This window comes from Ranitomeya imitator, chromosome 8, assembly GCF_032444005.1.
Source record: "Ranitomeya imitator isolate aRanImi1 chromosome 8, aRanImi1.pri, whole genome shotgun sequence".
NCBI classification, from domain to species: domain Eukaryota; kingdom Metazoa; phylum Chordata; class Amphibia; order Anura; family Dendrobatidae; genus Ranitomeya; species Ranitomeya imitator.
In genome coordinates, this window is record NC_091289.1 from 129,876,830 (window position 1) to 129,899,603 (window position 22,774).

Sequence of the window (22,774 nt, forward strand, 5' to 3'; positions counted from 1 at the left end):
TTTAAATTGGTTCCAGGGGTACACGGGCTGCAGTGGTGTGGTCAGTGGAGGCCTAGTGGAAGGAGTGACCGCAGACAGGCATTGAAGCCCTAACATAATATCAGATGGCTCTAGGCAATTTTAAATTGGTTCCAGGTGAACACGGCCAGCAGTGGCCTGGTCAGCGGAGGATGATTGTAATGAGTGTCTGCCAGTTAGTAGTCCAAAACAATACATAAATGTGAATGTCTCACATTAAAATCCAGCGAAAACACTAAAGGGTGCAATCTTTAGGTACAGGGGTGGGATCCTCTGCGTTGTTTCTGACCTACTGATTTGACGCAAAGTTTTTACTTTGGTAAATAGAGGACACTGCCCCTGACTATGTTAAGTACCATTATACATGTCAACACAATGGTATTGTCAGTGGCAGGAATGGAAGGATGTCAGCGCATAGTCTAAACATTGGTGGAAGTGTGAGAGATAATTGTGGAAGTGGCAGAGCAATGTTTGACCTGGGGGTGGGTGAACTCTCTTGTGGACGGCGGTAGAGGCCCAGGGCCCCTCATGTTACAACAGTGTGTCTGACGTTGGGTGCGCACCACCACCGCCAGAGACAGTTTAGTGTACTATGAGGGACCCAGTGGCAGTGCTGTCGACCAAAAGCGGGCACACCCACCTCTTCAGACAAACAGCACTCTCACGGGTGCTTGCGCCAAGTCGCGATACCACGGCCCCGTGTGGGGAGTTTGGCCATTTAGGGAGGTGTAAACATGTCGTATGCTGGACAATCAGCTGCTGCAAATTAAGACATTTGAAAAGTCATTCACAGTAGTCCACAGGCAAGAGCTTTTCTAAGGAAAGCTAGGTGTCGCCCGGGCAAGGTGGGGCAAAAGAATTCGAAATCCAGTTGTGGTTCATTTTAATGAATGTTAGACCATCAACATTTTGTGTAGCCAGACGAGTCCTTTTTTCGGTTAATATTGAACCTGCAGCACTGAATACTCTTTCGGATAGGACACTAGCTGCCGGGCAAGCAAACTCCTGCAATGCATGTTCCGCCAATTCTGGCCAGGTGTCTAATTTTGATGCCCAGTAATCAAATGGGAATGACGGTTGAGGGAGAACATCGATAAGGGATGAAAAATAGTTTGTTACCATACTGGACAAATGTTGTCTCCTGTCACTTTTAATTGATGCAGCAGTACCTGTCCTGTCTGCGGTCATAGCAAAATCACTCCACAACCTGGTCAGAAAACCCCTCTGTCCAACGCCACTTCTGATGTGTGCACCCCTAACACTCCTGGTCTGCTGCCCCCTGGAGCTCGTGTGAGAACGATCACGGGCGCTGTGTGCTGGGAATGCCTGAAGCAAACGGTCAACAAGAGTTGATTGTTTTGTTGCTAATATTAGTTCCAAGTTCTCATGTGGCATAATGTTTTGCAATTTGCCTTTATAGCGAGGATCAAGGAGGCAGGCCAACCAGTAATCGTCATCGTTCATCATTTTAGTAATGCGTGTGTCCCTTTTGAGGATACGCAAGGCATAATCCGCCATGTGGGCCAAAGTTCCAGTTGTCAAATCTGCGGTTGTGCTTGGTTGAGGTGCAGTTGCAGGCAAATCTACGTCACTTGTGTCCCTCAAAAAACCAGAACCCGGCCTTGCCACGCCACCAATTTCCAGTGCCCCCGGGAAAGCTTCCTCATTAAAAATATACTCATCCCCATCATCCTCCTCGTCCTCCACCTCCTCTTCGCCCGCTACCTCGTCCTGTACACTGCCCTGACCAGACAATGGCTGACTGTCATCAAGGCTTTCCCCCTCCTCCGGTGCAGACGCCTGATCCTTTATGTGCGTCAAACTTTGCATCAGCAGACGCATTAGGGGGATGCTCATGCTTATTATGGCGTTGTCTGCACTAACCAGCCGTGTGCATTCCTCAAAACACTGAAGGACTTGACACATGTCTTGTATCTTCGACCACTGCACACCCGACAACTCCATGTCTGCCATCCTACTGCCTGCCCATGTATGTGTATCCTCCCACAAAAACATAACAGCCCGCCTCTGTTCGCACAGTCTCTGAAGCATGTGCAGTGTTGAGTTCCACCTTGTTGCAACGTCTATGATTAGGCGATGCTGGGGAAGGTTCAAAGACCGCTGATAGGTCTGCATACGGCTGGAGTGTACAGGCGAACGGCAGATATGTGAGCAAAGTCCACGCACTTTGAGGAGCAGGTCGGAGAAACCAGGATAAGTTTTCAATAAGCACTACACCACCAGGTTTAAGGTGTGAGCCAGGCAAGGAATGTGTTTCAGTTGGGAAAGAGAGATGGCAGCCATGAAATTCCTTCCATTATCACTCACTACCTTGCCTGCCTCAAGATCTACTGTGCCCAGCCACGACTGCGTTTCTTCCTGCAAGAACTCGGACAGAACTTCCGCGGTGTGTCTGTTGTCGCCCAAACACTTCATAGCCAATACAGCCTGCTGACGCTTGCCAGTAGCTGCCCCATAATGGGACAACTGGTGTGCAACAGTGACAGCTGACGATGAAGTGGTTTGGCGACTGCGGTCTGTGGAAGAGCTCTCGCTTCTGCAGGAGGACGAGGAGGAGGAGGAGGGGGTGCGAACGCCTACAGCCAACTGTTTCCTAGACCGTGGGCTAGGCACAACTATCCCGAAATTGCTGTCCCCTGTGGACCCTGCATCCACCACATTCACCCAGTGTGCCGTGATGGACACGTAACGTCCCTGGCCATGCCTACTGGTCCATGCATCTGTAGTCAGGTGCACCTTTGTACTCACAGATTGCCTGAGTGCATGGACGATGCGCTGTTTAACATGCTGGTGCAGGGCTGGGATGGCTTTTCTGGAAAAAAAGTGTCGACTGGGTAGCTCGTAGCGTGGTTCAGCGTACTCCATCAGGGCTTTGAAAGCTTTGCTTTCAACTAACCGGTAGGGCATCATCTCTAACGAGATTAGTCTAGCAATGTGGGCGTTCAAACCCTGTGTACGCGGATGCGAGGATAAGTACTTCCTTTTTCTAACCAGAGTCTCATGTAGTGTGAGCTGGACTGGAGAGCTGGAGACCGTGGAACTAGCGGGTGTGCCGGTGGCCATGGCAGACTGAGAGACTGTTGGACTATTGTTTCCGCCGGTACCCTAGATGCAGTATTTCCTCCTACAAAACTGGTGATTCCCTGACCCTGACTGCTTTGGGCTGGCAAAGAAACCTGCACAGATACTGCCGGTGGTGCGGAAAATGGTGGCCTTACAGTGACGGAAGGGATGTTGCGTTGCTGACTAGCTTCATTGGCCGAGGGTGCTACAACCTTAAGGGATGTTTGGTAGTTAGTCCAGGCTTGCAAATGCATGGTGGTTAAATGTCTATGCATGCAACTTGTATTGAGACTTTTCAGATTCTGACCTCTGCTTAAGCTAGTTGAACATTTTTGACAGATGACTTTGCGCTGATCAATTGGATGTTGTTTAAAAAAATGCCAGACTGCACTCTTCCTAGTCAGGAATTGCAGACTGAGCTTTAACCGGATGGACACGCTGTCCTCCAACAGTTTTTTGCTTTGCCACGCGTTTTGGGCCAGATACGGGCCTGGCAGATGGAACCTGTTGCGATGTTGATGCCTGCTGCGGCCCCTCCTCCTCCGCTTCAGAACTACTGCCGCCTGCACCCTGTTCCCCCAATGGCTGCCAATCGGGGTCAAGAACAGGGTCATCTATTACCTCCTCTTCTACCTCGTGTGCAACTTCGTCTGTGTCACCGTGTCGGTCGGTGGTATAGCGTTCGTGATGAGGCAACATAGTCTCATCAGGGTCTGATTGTGGATCAGTACCCTGAGAGGGCAATGTTGTGGTCTGAGTCAAAGGACCAGCATAGTAGTCTGGCTGTGGCTGTGCATCAGTGCACTCCATGTCAGAATCTACTTGTAATGGGCATGGCCTGTTAACTGTTTCACTTTCTAAGCCAGGGACGGTATGTGTAAAGAGCTCCATGGAGTAACCCGTTGTGTCGCCTGCTGCATCCTTCTCTCTTGTTGTTGTTTTTGCTGAAGAGGACAAGGAAGCGACTTGTCCCTGACCGTGAACATCCACAAACGACGTGCTGCTTTTACATTTACCAGTTTCAGAAGAGGAGGCAAAAGAGCTAGAGGCTGAGTCTGCAAGGTAAGCCAAAACTTGCTGTTGCTGCTCCGGCTTTAAAAGCGGTTTTCCTACTCCCAGAAAAGAGAGCGTTCGAGGCCTTGTGTAGCCAGACGACGAACCTGGCTCCACAGCTCCAGACTTAGGTGAATATTTTTTTTCCCATGACCACCTGATGCTCCACTACCACTACCATCATTACCAGCTGACAATGAGCGCCCACGGCCACGACCTCTTGCACCAGACTTCCTCATTGTTTTATAAACTTAACCAAAGTAACTTTATTTGTTGCTGTCAAACAACTTACACGGTGAGCTATAACTTCTGTTTGATTTCAATATCCCTTTACAGGTTGGTGATACCACAAGGAAAATCAGGCACAATGTTACACACTCTGTTTTCTGTGGCACCAAATCACAGAGATGCTACACACGCAGGACTGTCACTCAAGCACAAATGTCAATATAAATCTCCCAATTTTTTTTTTTTTCAGGGAGACTTTATAAACAAAATAAAATAAAATGATTTTTTTAGGAATAATTTAGAAACCAAATAAAATAAAATGATTTTTTCAATGACAATTTAGAAACCAAATAAAAAAAAAGGCTTTCTATGCCCCACTGAGTGACAGATGGCACACACAGGAGTCAGGAGTGGCCCACAAGCCCAGAGGGCAATATTTTTCTCCCACTGATTGATGTAGTGATTTTTTCAGGTAGATTTTAGAACCCAAATCAAGCAAAAAAATTAATAGGCTTTCTACGGCCCACAATTTGAGAGAGAGAGAGAGAGATGGCATACCCAGGAGTCAAGACTGGCACAAAAGCAGAAAGGGCAATATTAATCTCCCACCTAATTTTTTTTTTTTTCAGGGAGACTTTATAAACAAAATAAAATAATATGATTTTTTCAGGAATAATTTAGAAACCAAATAAAATAAAATGATTTTATCAATGACAATTTAGAAACCAAATAAAAAAAATAAAAAAAAAGGCTTTCTATGGCCCACTGACTGAGAGATGGCACACACAGGAGTCAGGAGTGGCACACAAGCCCTGAGGCCAATATTTTTCTCCCACTGATTGATGTAGTGATTTTTTCAGGTAGATTTTAGAACCCAAAACAAGCAAAAAAATTAATAGGCTTTCTATGGCCCACTGAGTGAGAGATGGCACACACAGGAGTCAGGAGTGGCCCACAAGCCCAGGGGGCAATATTTTTCTCCCACTGATTGATGTAGTGATTTTTACAGGTAGACTTTAGAACCCAAATCAAGCAAAAAAATTAATAGGCTTTCTATGGCCCACAATTTGAGAGAGAGAGAGAGAGAGAGAGAGAGAGATGGCACACCCAGGAGTCAAGACTGGCACACAAGCAGAAAGGGCAATATTAATCTCCCACCTATTTTTTTTTTTTCAGGGAGACTTTATAAACAAAATAAAATAAAATGATTTTTTCAGGAATAATTTAGAAACCAAATAAAATAAAATAATTTTTTTCAATGACAATTTAGAAACCAAAAAAAAAAAAGGGTTTCTATGCCCCACTGACTGAGAGATGGCACACACAGGAGTCAGGAGTGGCACACAAGCCCTGAGGCCAATATTTTTCTCCCACTGATTGATGTAGTGATTTTTTCAGGTAGATTTTAGAACTCAAATCAAGCAAAAAATTAATAGGCTTTCTATGGCCCACAATTTGAGAGAGAGAGAGAGAGATGGCACACCCAGGAGTCAAGACTGGCACACAAGCAGAAAGGGCAATATTAATCTCCCACCTAATTTTTTTTTTTTTTTTCAGGGAGACTTTATAAACAAAATAAAATAAAATGATTTTTTCAGGAATAATTTAGAAACCAAATAAAATAAAATGATTTTTTAAATGACAATCTAGAAACCAAAAAAAAAAAAAAGGCTTTCTATGGCCCACTGACTGAGAGATGGCACACACAGGAGTCAGGAGTGGCACACAAGCCCTGAGGCCAATATTTTTCTCCCACTGATTGATGTAGTGATTTTTTCAGGTAGATTTTAGAACCCAAATCAAGCAAAAAAATTAATAGGCTTTCTATGGCCCACAATTTGAGAGAGAGAGAGAGAGAGAGAGAGATGGCACACCCAGGAGTCAAGACTGGCACACAAGCAGAAAGGGCAATATTAATCTCCCACCTAATTATTTTTTTTCTTTCAGGGAGACTTTATAAACAAAATAAAATAAAATGATTTTTTCAGGAATAATTTAGAAACCAAATAAAATAAAATGATTTTTTAAATGACAATCTAGAAACCAAAAAAAAAAAAAAAAAGGCTTTCTATGGCCCACTGACTGAGAGATGGCACACACAGGAGTCAGGAGTGGCACACAAGCCCTGAGGCCAATATTTTTCTCCCACTGATTGATGTAGTGATTTTTTCAGGTAGATTTTAGAACCCAAATCAAGCAAAAAAATTAATAGGCTTTCTATGGCCCACAATTTGAGAGAGAGAGAGAGAGATGGCACACCCAGGAGTCAAGACTGGCACACAAGCAGAAAGGGCAATATTAATCTGCCACCTAATTTTTTTTTCTTTCAGGGAGACTTTATAAACAAAATAAAATAAAATGATTTTTTCAGGAATAATTTAGAAACCAAATAAAATAAAATGATTTTTTCAATGACAATTTAGAAACCAAATAAAAAAAAAAAAAAAAAAGGCTTTCTATGGCCCACTGACTGAGAGATGGCACACACAGGAGTCAGGAGTGGCACACAAGCCCTGAGGCCAATATTTTTCTCCCACTGATTGATGTAGTGATTATTTCAGGTAGATTTTAGAACCCAAATCAAGCAAAAAAATTAATAGGCTTTCTATGGCCCACTGAGTGAGAGATGGCACACACAGGAGTCAGGAGTGGCACACAAACCCTGAGGCCAATATTTTTCTCCCACTGATTGATGTAGTGATTTTTTCAGGTAGATTTTAGAACCCAAATCAACCAAGAAAAATTAATAGGCTTTCTATGGCCCACTGAGTGAGAGATGGCACACACAGGAGTCAGGAGTGGCACACAAGCCCTGAGGCCAATATTTTTCTCCCACTGATTGATGTAGTGATTTTTTCAGGTAGATTTTAGAACCCAAATCAAGCAAAAAAATAAATAGGCTTTCTATGGCCCACTGAGTGAGAGATGGCACACACAGGAGTCAGGAGTGGCACACAAGCCCTGAGGCCAATATTTTTCTCCCACTGGTTGATGTAGTGATTTTTTCAGGTAGATTTTAGAACCTAAATCAAGCAAAAAAATAAATAGGCTTTCTATGCCCCACTGAGTGAGAGATGGCACACACAGGAGTCAGGAGTGGCACACAAGCCCTGAGGCCAATATTTTTCTCCCACTGATTGATGTAGTGATTTTTTCAGGTAGATTTTAGAACCCAAATCAAGCAAAAAAAATAAATAGGCTTTCTATGGCCCACTGAGTGAGAGTTGGCACACACAGGAGTCAGGAGTGGCACACAAGCCCTGAGGCCAATATTTTTCTCCCACTGGTTGATGTAGTGATTTTTTCAGGTAGATTTTAGAACCCAAATCAAGCAAAAAAATAAATAGGCTTTCTATGCCCCACTGAGTGAGAGATGGCACACACAGGAGTCAGGAGTGGCACACAAGCCCTGAGGCCAATATTTTTCTCCCACTGATTGATGTAGTGATTTTTTCAGGTAGATTTTAGAACCCAAATCAAGCAAAAAAATTAATAGGCTTTCTATGGCCCACTGAGTGAGAGATGGCACAAACAGGAGTCAGGAGTGGCACACAAGCCCTGAGGCCAATATTTTTCTCCCACTGATTGATGTAGTGATTTTTTCAGGTAGATTTTAGAACCCAAATCAAGCAAAAAAATAAATAGGCTTTCTATGGCCCACTGAGTGAGAGATGGCACACACAGGAGTCAGGAGTGGCACACAAGCCCTGAGGCTAATATTTTTCTCCCACTGGTTAATGTAGTGATTTTTTCAGGTAGATTTTAGAACCCAAATCAAGCAAAAAAATAAATAGACTTTCTATGCCCCACTGAGTGAGAGATGGCACACACAGGAGTCAGGAGTAGCACACAAGCCCTGAGGCCAATATTTTTCTCCCACTGATTGATGTAGTGATTTTTTCAGGTAGATTTTAGAACCCAAATCAAGCAAAAAAAATAAATAGGCTTTCTATGGCCCACTGAGTGAGAGTTGGCACACACAGGAGTCAGGAGTGGCACACAAGCCCTGAGGCCAATATTTTTCTCCCACTGGTTGATGTAGTGATTTTTTCAGGTAGATTTTAGAACCCAAATCAAGCAAAAAAATAAATAGGCTTTCTATGCCCCACTGAGTGAGAGATGGCACACACAGGAGTCAGGAGTGGCACACAAGCCCTGAGGCCAATATTTTTCTCCCACTGATTGATGTAGTGATTTTTTCAGGTAGATTTTAGAACCCAAATCAAGCAAAAAAATTAATAGGCTTTCTATGGCCCACTGAGTGAGAGATGGCACAAACAGGAGTCAGGAGTGGCACACAAGCCCTGAGGCCAATATTTTTCTCCCACTGATTGATGTAGTGATTTTTTCAGGTAGATTTTAGAACCCAAATCAAGCAAAAAAATAAATAGGCTTTCTATGGCCCACTGAGTGAGAGATGGCACACACAGGAGTCAGGAGTGGCACACAAGCCCTGAGGCCAATATTTTTCTCCCACTGGTTGATGTAGTGATTTTTTCAGGTAGATTTTAGAACCCAAATCAAGCAAAAAAATAAATAGACTTTCTATGCCCCACTGAGTGAGAGATGGCACACACAGGAGTCAGGAGTAGCACACAAGCCCTGAGGCCAATATTTTTCTCCCACTGATTGATGTAGTGATTTTTTCAGGTAGATTTTAGAACCCAAATCAAGCAAAAACATTTTTTAGGCTTTCTATGGCCCACTGAGTGAGAGATGGCACACACAGGAGTCAGGAGTGGCACACAAGCCCTGAGGCCAATATTTTTCTCCCACTGATTGATGTAGTGATTTTTTCAGGTAGATTTTAGAACCCAAATCAAGCAAAAAAAATAAATAGGCTTTCTATGGCCCACTGAGTGAGAGATGGCACACACAGGAGTCAGGAGTAGCACACAAGCCCTGAGGCCAATATTTTTCTCCCACTGGTTGATGTAGTGATTTTTTCAGGTAGATCTTAGAACCCAAATCAAGCAAAAAAATTAATAGGCTTTCTATGGCCCACTGAGTGAGAGATATCACACACAGGAGTCAGGAGTGGCACACAAGCCCTGAGGCCAATATTTTTCTCCCACTGATTGATGTAGTGATTTTTTCAGGTAGATTTTAGAACCCAAATCAAGCAAAAAAATAAATAGGCTTTCTATGGCCCACTGAGTGAGAGATGGCACACACAGGAGTCAGGAGTGGCACACAAGCCCTGAGGCCAATATTTTTCTCCCACTGATTGATGTAGTGATTTTTTCAGGTAGATTTTAGAACCCAAATCAAGCAAAAAAATAAATAGGCTTTCTATGGCCCACTGAGAGAGATGGCACACACAGGAGTCAGGAGTGGCACACAAGCCCTGAGGCCAATATTTTTCTCCCACTGATTGATGTAGTGATTTTTTCAGGTAGATTTTATAACCCAAATCAAGCAAAAAAATAAATAGGCTTTCTATGGCCCACTGAGTGAGAGATGGCACACACAGGGATGGCACTCTAGCAGAAATGCCAATCTTAATCTCCCACAAAAAAAAAAAAAAAAAAACAGGGACTGTCCTACAATTACTATCTCCCTGCAGTAATCTCAGCCAGGTATGGCAGGCAGCAATAAGGAGTGGACTGATGCACAAATTAAATAAAAAGTGTGGACAAACAAAAAAGATAGCTGTGCAGAAAGGAAGGAACAAGAGGATTTGTGCTTTGAAAAAAGCAGTTGGTTTGCACAGCGGCGTACACACAGCAATGCAGCTATCAGGGAGCCTTCTAGGGCAGCCCAATAAGCTACAGCGCTGAGGAAAAAAAAAATGTAGCTTCCACTGTCCCTGCACACCCAAGGTGGTGTTGGGCAGTGGAAATCGCTACAGCACAAGCGGTTTGGTGGTTAATGGACCCTGCCTAACGCTATCCCTGCTTCTGACGAAGCGGCAGCAACCTCTCCCTAAGCTCAGATCAGCAGCAGTAAGATGGCGGTCGGCGGGAACGCCCCTTTATAGCCCCTGTGACGCCGCAGACAGCAAGCCAATCACTGCAATGCCCTTCTCTAAGATGGTGGGGACCAGGACCTATGTCATCACGCTGCCCACACTCTGCGTTCACCTTCATTGGCTGAGAAATGGCGCTTTTCGCGTCATTGAAACGCGACTTTGGCGCGAAAGTCGCGTACCGCATGGCCAACAACGCACAGGGGTCGGATCGGGTTTCATGAAACTCGACTTTGCCAAAAGTCGGCGACTTTTGAAAATGTTCGACCCGTTTCGCTCAACCCTAATAATGGATATGGATGTTTCTCCATTTTCTTCTTCCACCTTATTGGACCACAATATTCTGCATGTACAGTTATTTTAAACTTATTTCAATATATATTTTTTTGCTTTGGTGGTTTGTGGCTACTCTATAAGTGCTGGGTTCACAAGTTTTAATAGTTTATAAGAGTACTATATGGAGGCCAGATGCTATCGCATCAGGAGGGTGGTAATGTCACGATGGGGGCAGGCTTTGCAGTATTGAGAATCTCTCCCCCCATGTGCTCCTGCAGCGCCCCAGAGACCTGGTCGTTGCAGTATGACGCTCTGCCACTAAGGGGAGTGATGGTACATCTGATGGCACTAAAGGAGTTCATCTGACCAGGTATCACCAGCACACATTATACTTCACACTCCGGCCACTAGGGGGAGCAAAGGGTTTAATTTATTAGGCCACTCCTCACACTGGTAAAACTATGGGTTGGATAGGAAGTTAGTCAGAAGCTGACTGGGTTTTGTTCAGGCAACATCCCGTGGCAGGGGGTGTTGCGGGGAACATTCAGGGGGGTCCCTGTCAGGCGTGGGAACCTGGCAGGTACCTAGCGACTAGAACAGAACGTTACGGAACCGCGCCTGCACCACCCTTCGGCGGTATCCTAAGAAAGAGACACAAAGCGAAGGATATTGTGGACAGTGAGAAACGAGATCAAGCACAAAGGAGAGCCAGTAGGAGTCGTGCCCGGAGAACGGCAACATCCTACTGAGGCGCTTAGCCGGTGGCCGGAACACAGAGGAAGTTACTGACTCTATGCCTTACTTCAAACTCCGTAGGACAGTTAATTATAGGTTGGCTGTCTACCTTACCTCACCTAAGCAGACAAAGGGGGCAACGTGTGGAGAGGGGCGTCTCTAGGGTCCTGGAAGAACTCCGAGCCTACCCGTCAAACGGGTGCATCCTAGTCATAACATACCTGGGGGACGGAGAACTAGAAAGAGCTGGAACGAATTAGAAAGAAATGAGAATAGAAGTTGTGAGGACTATCCCGAATGCTCAACAGGGAAGCACTACAACACACAGGTGCTAGTGGTAGGCAACGATTTCCACCTGCAAAGGGAACTCTGGATGTGCCTTCGGACCGGCCGGTCTCAGACAGCCCTGTTAACCGTGCTCTGGATTGAGGAGCCTGAAGTCTTCAGTAAAGAGGTAAAGAGACTGCAACCTTGTGTCCTCGTTATTGACTGCACCTCACACCATCGCCATCCACCTTATTGCGAAGCCCTGGGGACATACTTCACCTGTGGGAAGGTTCACCATCTAGCTGCCATCACATCACCCCAGTGGGCCCCAAGCAGCGTTGGTCACCCTGACTGAACACCACAGGTGGCGTCACGAACCCTTGACAGACTCGTATCACCTTTGATTGGACACTTCTTAGCAGGGTCACGGACCGGGTCCAGCCACCGCGACAACCCCAGAACTGAGACAGAGAGGACCGGTACCGAGTAACCTGCGGCCCTGTGTCTGGGGGCGCTCCACTCCCCCACCTATCCACTCTCTCTTTCCCCATGTGCTGACTTCTCCTGTCTGTGCTCTCTTCTTTGATCTGTCTACCCCATGTGCTATCTGCTGTCTCTCTCCTTCCTGTGCTGTGTTCTCCCCTCATGTGCTGTCCTGAATGAGCTGTCTCCCCCATGCTCTGTCTCTCACCCCTGTGCGCTTTCTCTCCCATCTGCTGTCTTCTCCTTTCATGTCATCTCTTCTTTGACCTGTGTACCCCATGTGCTCTCAAACACGGTCAGACACAGACAATTTTTAAAATGAACTTTCGCTTGTGGGAAAACCCTTTTAATGTGACCGGCTTCCTCTGCCTGTAGACATGTTGCACATCTGCCGCCGGGATCAGCCGAATGATTCACTGTGCCTGAGCGTGTGTTTGTGTGTATGCAGTGTGTACAATGTATACAGTGTGTGTGTGGTGCGACGGTGTTCCGCTGGTGGTAACGCGCAAGAGGCTGATACCAGCAGTTTCCATATTAAGACATCCATCACGTGGGTGTCCCAATATGGCGGTCGGAAAACTTCTGCCCCTTGGAATTCTAGGATCCAGACACATCTTCGACGGAACAGGATGTGAAGACATTACAAGGTAAGTATATATTAAGATTCCATCCCTTTTTGTTTTGAACAGCTGACATGTGACCGGAACAGCTGCAGGTGGAAAAGCGATCCACCCGGGGCTAATAACCTATTAAATGCCGCTGTAAAACTCTGAGAGCAGCATTTAACATGTGCATCCTACAATAGCACCGGAAATCCGCCCATGAGTGATCCCTGTGACGTGATTACGGGTTATCGATGGGTTGGCATGACAACCAGAAATCTCCTGGAGACCTTTATTGTTATCATTGCTGGATTGCTATGATCGCCCCCTGGTGGTCGGCGCTCATAGCAAGTCAGCAAATCTGCTACATACAGGCAATCTGATCATTGCCTTTATGTAGCAGAGCCGATTGGACAAGTGCAGCTTTTAGTCTCCAATAGAGACTATTGAAGCATGCAAAAAGTAAAAAAAGTATCAAAAATGTTAAAAAAAAAAGTTCAAGTCAACCCCTTTTCACCCCATTCAAAATAAAACAATGAAAAGAAAATCAAACAAACACATATTTAATATCGCCGCTTTCAGAATCGCCCGATCTATAAATATAAAAAAAATTAACTTGATCGCTTAACGGTTTTAAAGAGAAAAAAAATCAAAACACCAGAATTACATTATTTGGTCGCTGCAACATTGCATTAAAATGCAATAATGAACGATCAAAAGATTGTATCTGCATCAAAATGGTATCATCAGCTCGGCATGGCAAAAATGAGCCTTCACCCAACCCAACATTATGGAAAATGGAGACACTACGAGTATTGGAAAAATGGCACATTTTTTTTGGTTAAGAAATTTGGTTTTTTTCTTCACCACTTAAATAAAAAACAACACAGACGTGTTTGGTGTCTATGAACTCGTAAGAACCTGGAGAATCATAATGTCAGGTTAATTTAAGCTTTTAGTGAACAAGGTGGAAAAAAAAAACAACCGTGGGACTGCACTTTTTTGCAATTATACCACACTTGGAATTTTTTTCCCATTTTTGAGATCACGACATAGTAAAAACAATGATGCCGTTCAAAAATACAAATCATCCCACAAAAAACAAGCCATCACATGGCCATTTTGATAAAAAAATAAAAAGTTATAGCTCTGGGAAAAAAGGGAGCAAAAATGAAAATGTACAATCAAAAATACCTCTGTTTTTAAGGGGTTAAAAAGTCTTGCGCTTAGGCTAGGTTCACACTAGCGTTGCGCCGCCCTGCGTCGGCGACGCAACGCGCGACGCACGTAAAAACGCGCGTTTTGCGACGCGTGCGTCGTTTTTGACGAAAATCGGACGCACAGAAAATGCTACAATGTAGCGTTTTCTTGCGTCCGACGCTAGCGTCGGAAACGACGCACGTGGCGAAAAACGCCACCAAAACAACGCACGCGTCCCCTATGTTAAACATAGGGGCGCGTCGCCGCTGCGTCGCCGCTGCGTCGCCGGCGCAACAGCGACGCACATTGGCGGAACGCCAATGTGAACGTAGCCTTAATCTTATATGTGAGCTTTGATAGTACATATTGTTACTTGGACCCCCCTCTGTGTTGGCTTAGTTTTTGGTGATTTGTTTGTATTTTATGATATGTATTGATATATTAATAACATTTATTTACATGGTCTAATGCACTCTGTGACCCTTTGTATTCAAATCAGCTCGTTGGGGTTTATTGGTATCTGTATTTTTTGAGTGTTTTTGACTTATTACTAACCCCATGTTTCAGTGAAATCTTGGTGTCTAATTTATTTTCATATTGTAGATTTTTTTGCACCACATACAGTAGAAAAAGCTCCATGGAATAAACTAATATAATCAACAGCTTTATGGTTATCAATTACTCAGCTTTGTGGTTACTGATCAATTGAAAATGAAAATTAAGAAAAATCTTGTGTCAAGTTAATTGGATTGTGTGAGCAAAATAAAACTTTGCGCAGGGGATGGACTATGTAAAACATTTATTCAGTCAAAATCACCTACCAGTTCCCAATCCCTTTACCTTTTCCTAACTCAACTAGTCTTGTAAGTATCGCTGTGTGATGTGCGTGCTACCATTGGCAAAAAAGTCAAAGTGAAAGTGCTGTGCTCATGATTTACCTCACATTTTGCAAAGTTTCACTTTTTTTGCAAGCTTTGAATATATATATCTTACAAAGGTTTCTACTGTCTGCCTATGTGACTGATGGCTCATAAATTGTTAGATCAGCTCATAGTGTTAGTCCAGATGACTTGGCAGCAGACAGGGTGCACACACTTCATCATCTTACATAGAATAGACTTTATAGTTATATGAATCAATGTATACCTACTATATAATGAAGTCCTTATGATCAATTAAGACTACAAGAGCTGAAATGTACCAGTAACAGAGATGAACGGATCTGACAAAATTCGAATTTGCCCGTTGAAACAGATTTTCTTTGGCAAATTTGATTTTCAGATAAGATATTCTTCATGAATGTCCCTCACAAGACCCCAGAGGATAATAAACATAAGATGTGAAAAAAAAATAGTTTAACTCACTGCGTACCATTCCGACAACTCCTCTGCTTCCTGCCTGCTGATTGGTCCTGCTTCACTTTACTACTCTTGCAAAGGTAACAGAACATCTTGTGAAGAGCAGGCCCTGAGGTTAACTACTCATGCGTTGTAAGATTCGGGGACCGGAGTGGAAGTGGCAGGCTAGTGTCATTCCGGTGACCCCGCTGCTTCCTGTCTGCTGATTGATCCTGCACGACATTGCTACTCTGGCTAAGGTAACAGGACATCTGGTGAAGAGCAGGCCCTGGGGTAAACTACTCATGCGTAGTAACATCCTGGGACTATGTTTATTATAGGCCTGGACATGTGATCATTAGTAGGAGCATGCACAGTGAAATCCAGGGCCTGCTTGTGGCCACAAATCCCAGGTTAGAGTGAACAGGGTGACAAGCATGTTGTGCAATGCAGGACTGGACAGCAGGCATGGAGTAGTTAGAATGACGATAGTGGCTAGTGGCCAGCAAAAGGTTTAAGAACATCTCACCATTCACTTTTTTGTTTATCCTTTATCCCTGCCCATTGTCCAATTCTCAGCCCCTCTGATGCATCGCATCTTCGTCTCATCAAGGTTCACTCTAGTTCAGGATTTCCAGTCGCTAGCAGGCACTGGGAATCAATTCCGTGAAGTCATTGATCAGTGTTCACTCTAGGCTAGGACTTTAGTAGGCCCCAGAACATTTTCAGGGAACTCTGGGGCCTGCATGTGGCAGGAAGTACTGACCTAGAGTGAACACAGGGTTGAGAATGTGGTTTGACAAAGGCAGAAACAATCAGATAGTGGGAAGGACGCAGCGGGCAGCAGACAGAAAAGTGAGAGGTGTGGTATATATATTTTTTCTTTTTTAATCTTTTGCAGGCCCTCTACTGTTCAGCATGATACTAGCCAAGCTAGCCAACATTTTGTTGAATTCATGCTTAACGAACTTAAAATAAATCCATATTCTCTAGAATGACAGATTTTTTGGAAAACTCAAGTAACATTCAATTCCTCTGGAGTAAGTTTTCCCCTCTCTAATCAATGACATCACTTGAATAATAGGCTTATAGTAGACATTGGGAGACAATAATATTGTGCATAACCTTTTAAGAAAAAAGCACAATGTTCCAGCTCAATAAAAATAAAATAAATAAACTATTTAATGAAAACTTGTTTAAAATACAAGATGTAGAAATACAAAATGCTCCTGAGACAACACCATAACTCCTATGGGTGAAGCAATGCATTTCGACCGTGCTGCGGTCTTTGTTACCAGCTTTGACAAAGACCGCAGCACGGTCGAAACGCGTTGCTTCACCCATAGGGGTTATTGTGTTGTCTCAGGAGCATTTTGTATTTCAACATCTTGTATTTTAAACAAGTTTTCATTAAATAGTTTATTTATTTTATTTTTACTGAGCTGGAACATTGTGCTTTTTTCTACTCTCCAACTCTCGTCAGGATCCAGTTCCGTGCCCTTCACAGAAACGGTGAGCCAGCTTTTTTTCTCTTTTCACGTTCGCATAACCTTTTAATGCAATGTAATTGTTAGCTAACACATATTTGTTGAGATGTTTGAATCAATTTGCTGCAAGATGACTTTCAGTAAAAATTCCTGAAATTCACAGGTTGCGATGATTTCAAACAATTTGCAACCAATTCCCGAGGATTTAAAAAATAATATAATGCCTGATGACAATTAAGAAAAATATTTAGAATTGAGAGTCCTCAGTAGTTGATACCTTTTAATGGCTAACTGCAAAGATGGTAACAAATTGCAGCTTTCGAGACTACTCAGGTGGTCTCTTCATCAGGCATAGACTGACTGATGACAATTAACACATTGATAAAGAGAGCAAGCTGACATTAAACATCAGACACAGAGCTTCCCATAATGCCTTTCAGCTATCACTTCACATTGTCAGGCACCGCCAATCAGTGGAAAGAGTGCACAGTTCATTACAGACATGGATAAAAATGCCTAAACCTGATTGTGGTGTACAACAGTAGTGCTGCTGAAATAGAAACTGGGAGTGGAAGTCTCAGTCTGTGAATAATAATGCAAAGAATAAAGTGATAGCAAGGTGATGGACCAACAGAGTCTGTGTGACTGTGAATTGATTGATACATGATATACTGCTGTACAGGATTTTAATAGCACCATTTCTTATTCATTCTTGATGCACTACAAAAAAGAGGGCATTTTAAGTCCCCTCAGTGCTAATTTTCATACTGAACTAAAAATGATCAATTCAAAATGTCGAAGAGAGTGTACTTCCTAGTTTGTGATACAGACAATCCATAAGTAATATCATTTTATGTATTTATTTTTTATTTTTCATTTTTTGTAAAATAAGGTGGGCTTTTTTCTGCTTTTTTATATACAAAATAAAAATCTAAAAAGGTAAGCAAAACCAGGGTTGCACCCTAATGTAGCAATGACTGAAAAGGACTGTAGCAAATGGTGAAGAAAAGATATTAATTTTTTATAGTTGTGAAAATAATAGGCACAACCCTAAGATAAAATATGTTTGGTGTCGATACACCTCCCATCAGATTTAGGCTCCTACTATATGAAGCTGAGAACTTCAGTTGTGCTACCATCAGCATCTGTAATGCAATCCAAGGTTAAACCAGCCACTGATGTATGAGCAGGAAGACGAACACTGCACTGAAAGGTATTGTCAAAGAGTGATTTGTCACAAATCGTCACAATCAGCTTGTGGGTATAAGGTGCTCTAGCAGTATAAGCATATAGCTGAGTAAATATAAATTTATATAATCACTCCTCACTGACTTTCTTTTTTGGCTATACTTCTATGTATGTGGTGTTAGGAGTTCTCTGTATTTTTCCTGGCTATCCTGTGTGAACATGTTTAGCTTCTTACCCTGGGTTCTCAAGTCTCTGCAGGATCTTCTTTCCCTTTGTAAGATTTGTGTTGCAGCCTCCCTTCTGATTCCTCCGCAGATATGAGAAACCCGTCAAAGGCATTTTAGGGAGCCAGAAACTAGGAGGTTTTTTTAGTTGCATGTTTAGGAACTTTCCTAGTCTGTACAGGAATCAGTTAGGTGCAGGTATGGCATCTCTTTTTGTAGGTTCTTTCTTTCTACCATTGCCCATGTGAGTGTGTGAACACATTCATAACATTGATGCTATATTTATAGCCAGTTCTTCACCTACAACTTCACAATTTTTCGACACGGGTTCTTTATTCAGCAATGTCATTTATGGGTACTAAGTCACATGGAGGGAGAGAGTGATCACTCAAGCAAAAAAAAACCCGATCCACAATTTCCAATTGTCAGTGTACCATGTTGCTCATGGAAAGTAGCATCCCAAATTGATGGGACACAATGACACAGTGTCGTTGCCCAATGAATGGATGGCCATCATCAATACCAGGACACTGTGTGCATCGTTAATGTAATGTATGGTCAACCAGGTTTACCATAGACCACAGGACTAGGCATGTGAAATCTGAGTTCAGCCATATGAAATAAATTTTAGTTGCTCTCATGAACTTAAAGACTATGCCAGAACGGTGATAATTTTTTAACATTTTTTTTATTTAAAAAAAAAAATCAAGAAAAGTCTATTCTGTATGCTATTAAACAGGCTCTGTGTTCCAACCAGTTACCAACTGTTTACCCATAGCCAGATATGTTGAGGTGACTTAGAAATTACTAATGCTGTATTTACATTAAAGAGCTAAAAAGTGATTTATTACAGTCCAAGAAGACATAAAAGAGTTCAATGCGTCTTTTTGAAGCAATTAGAGGTTTGTGCTATATGTGCTATTGAAATTGTTGATACAAAATAATATTTTGACTATAGTATTTTACAGTATCTCACAAAAGTGAATACACCCCTCACATGTTTATAAATATTTTATTATATCTTTGCATGGGACAACACTGAAGATATGGCACTTTGATACAGACTAAGGCTGCCGTCACACTAGCAGTATTTGGTCAGTATTTTACATCAGTATTTGTAAGCCAAAACCAGGAGTGGAACAATTAGAGGAAAAGTATAATAGAAACATATGCACCACCTCTGCATTTATCACCCACTCCTGGTTTTGGCTTACAAATACTGATGTAAAATACTGACCAAATACTGCTAGTGTAACTGCAGCCTAAAGGCCCCTTCACATTAAGCGACGCTGCAGCGATGCCGACAACGATCCGGATCGCTGCAGCGTCGCTGTTTGGTCGCTGGAGTGCTGTCACACAGACAGCTCTCCAGCGACCAACGATCCCGAAGTCCCCGGGTAACCAGGGTAAACATCGGGTTACTAAGCGCAGGGCCGCGCTTAGTAACCCGATGTTTACCCTGGTTACCAGCGTAAAAGTAAAAAAAACCAAACACTACATACTTACCTACCGCTGTCTGTCCCCGGCGCTGTGCTCTGCACTCCTCCTGTACTGGCTGTGAGCACAGCGGCCGGAAAGCAGAGCGGTGACGTCACCGCTCTGCTTTCCGGTTGACCGACGCTCACAGCCAGTACAGGAGGAGTGCAGAGCACAGCGCCGGGGACAGACAGCGGTAGGTAAGTATGTAGTGTTTTTTTTTTTTTACTTTTACGCTGGTAACCAGGGTAAAGATCGGGTTACTAAGCGCGGCCCTGCGCTTAGTTACCCGATGTTTACCCTGGTTACCAGTGAAGACATCGCTGGATCGGTGTCACACACGCCGATCCAGCGATGTCCACGGGAGATTCAGCGATGAAATAAAGTTCTGGACTTTGTTCAGCGACCAACGATCTCCCAGCAGGGGCCTGATCGTTGGTCGCTGTCACACAGAACGATTTCCTTAACGATATCGTTGCTACGTCACAAAAAGCAATGATATCGTTAACGATATCGTTATGTGTGAAGGTACCTTAAGGTGTGTCCTCTAAATAACGCAACACAAAAATATTAATGTCTGTAATGCTGGCCACAAAAGTAAGTATACCATCATAGATTAGTGATGAGCGAATATACTCGTTACTCGAGATTTCTCGAGCATGCTCGGGGGCCCCCCGAGTATTTTTTAGTGCTCGGAGATATAGTTTTTATTGCCGCAGCTGAATGATTTACATTTGTTAGCCAGCATAAGTACATGTGGGGGTTCCCTAGCGACCAGGCAACCCCCACATGTACTTATGCTGGCTAACAGATGTAAATCATTCAGCTGCGGCAAGAAAAACTAAATCTCAAGCACTAAAATAAACTCGGAGGACACCCGAGCATGCTCGAGAAATCTGAAGTAACGAGTATATTCGCTCATCACTATAGAAAATATTAAAATCTCTATGGCTCTGTAGCTAAGGCGCATTCTCCCCCCTTCTTCTTATCCTCTCTCTTTTGCAGAGGGACAATAGCTTGAAATCTAACTTACACTCTTAAAAAACACTTTAATGAGACAAGGAAAATCAAATTATCCTAATCAACATGCAGCCAACCCCTTTGTGAAGTATAGGACCTAAAGGACCCCTGCAGTGTCAAAATGGCTGTCTGCTATGCAGAGTTATAATTTGGACAGGTAATTGAAATTTAGAATAGATAGGATAACTCTTTTCAGAGGATTGGACAGTAGTTAAGGCAGAACAAGGCTTTTTAAGTTTTGAGAGGATTAAAGCAAATATCTCCCACCCTTTAGAGACAGCTATTGTTCTTCACAGATGCACATTATTTGCATCTAAACATCTTAGGCAGATGCTGAAGCATTGATAAAAAAAAAGTATGAATAGCTTGATGAAAAATATGGAGGTGATCTTGAACTTCTGCGGTCATCAGGGTAGGAGTTATCGCATAAGTTGAGAATTTCATAAAATCCTGAGGGGCTGAGAACAACCCACAACTCGGTCCACTTGAGGTCATTATGGACGTTGTGTGGGTGTAACATAGGTACTGAAGAATAGTCAAGCCAAATTATGATCATTGTTATTGTAGAGCGATACATTTTTGTGTATGCATGACTCCTGTTCGCTGGACGTTCTTCAAATGAAGAACCCTCATTCGCTAAATCATATCTGTGATCGGTGTAGTAAGTTTCTTTTGTTCTATCCATTTTATTTTATGCAACTTTATATTCTGTATTGTTTTGTCCACTTTGAAAAATCTTTTTTACATGTTTTTTAAATACTGTCTAATGTTTCGATTGAATATAAAATTGAGTAGTTATTTTACTTTTGTTCTGTAAACTGAGCCTTGAAGCCATACACTACCTACCAGGAGTCCACTCTGCCTGAATTTAAAAAAATAGACTGGTAGTGGCAGCCAGTAATTTTTATTGGGTCATTGTGGAGTTTGCAGTGACCGTATCGGAGGTATACACATATGTTCCATGTGTTGGAATCAGAGGCGTATATACCATACGTTCACTGTTAGTTTCCCGATAAAGGTACTGTCACACTAGACGATATCGCTAGCGATCCGTGACGTTGCAGCGTCCTCGCTAGCGATATCGTCCAGTGTGACAGGCAGCAGCGATCAGGCCCCTGCTGGGAGATCGCTGGTCGGGGAAGAAAGTCCAGAACTTTATTTCGTCGCTGGACTCCCCGTAGACATCGCTGAATCGGCGTATGTGACACCGATTCAGCGATGTCTTCACTGGTAACCAGGGTAAACATCGGGTAACTAAGCGCAGGGCCGCGCTTAGTAACCCGATGTTTACCCTGGTTACCAGCGTAAAAAAACAAACAGTACATACTTACATTCAGCTGTCTGTCCCTTGCCGTCTGGTTCCTGCACTGACTGCTGGCCGTAAAGTGAAAGCAGAGCACAGCCACAGCGGTGAGTCACCGCTGTGTGACTCACCGCTGTGCTGTGCTTTCACTTTCACTTTACGGCCAGCAGTCAGTGCAGGAACCAGACGGCAAGGGACAGACAGCTGAATGTAAGTATGTACTGTTTGTTTTTTTACGCTGGTAACCAGGGTAAACATCGGGTTACTAAGCGTGGCCCTGCGCTTAGTTACCCGATGTTTACCCTGGTTACCGGGGACCTCGGGATCGTTGGTCGCTGGAGAGCTGTCTGTGTGACAGCTCTCTAACTGAAATGTGAGTGAAAACAGCATGCTGTCTCCTCTGTTAATTGTCCTTCAATTGTGCAATTGCTTGTTTAGGAGGCAACAGAAAGCTTTTTGACACAAAGATCTCAGCAGGTAGTTCCGCGTGACCTTCCGGGGCTGCGTTCTTTGAAAGTTTGCCAATTAGCCATTTTCTCTTCCCATGGCATGTAACAAACTCTCACACTGACTCATACTGGTCACTGGAAGTTGAACAAGGCACATCATGGCAAAGAACGCTCTGGTGATCTGAAAAAAAAATTGATGTTGTACATATAGATCAACTCTGCAATAAGAAGATTGTCAACAACCTGAAACTGAGCTCCAGCACAGTGGTCAACACCATACAGTGGCTTAACAGGACAGGTTCCATTCAGAACTGGCCTTGCCTGGCAAAAGAACTTGAATGCATGTGCTCAGCATCATATCCAGATGTTGTCTTTT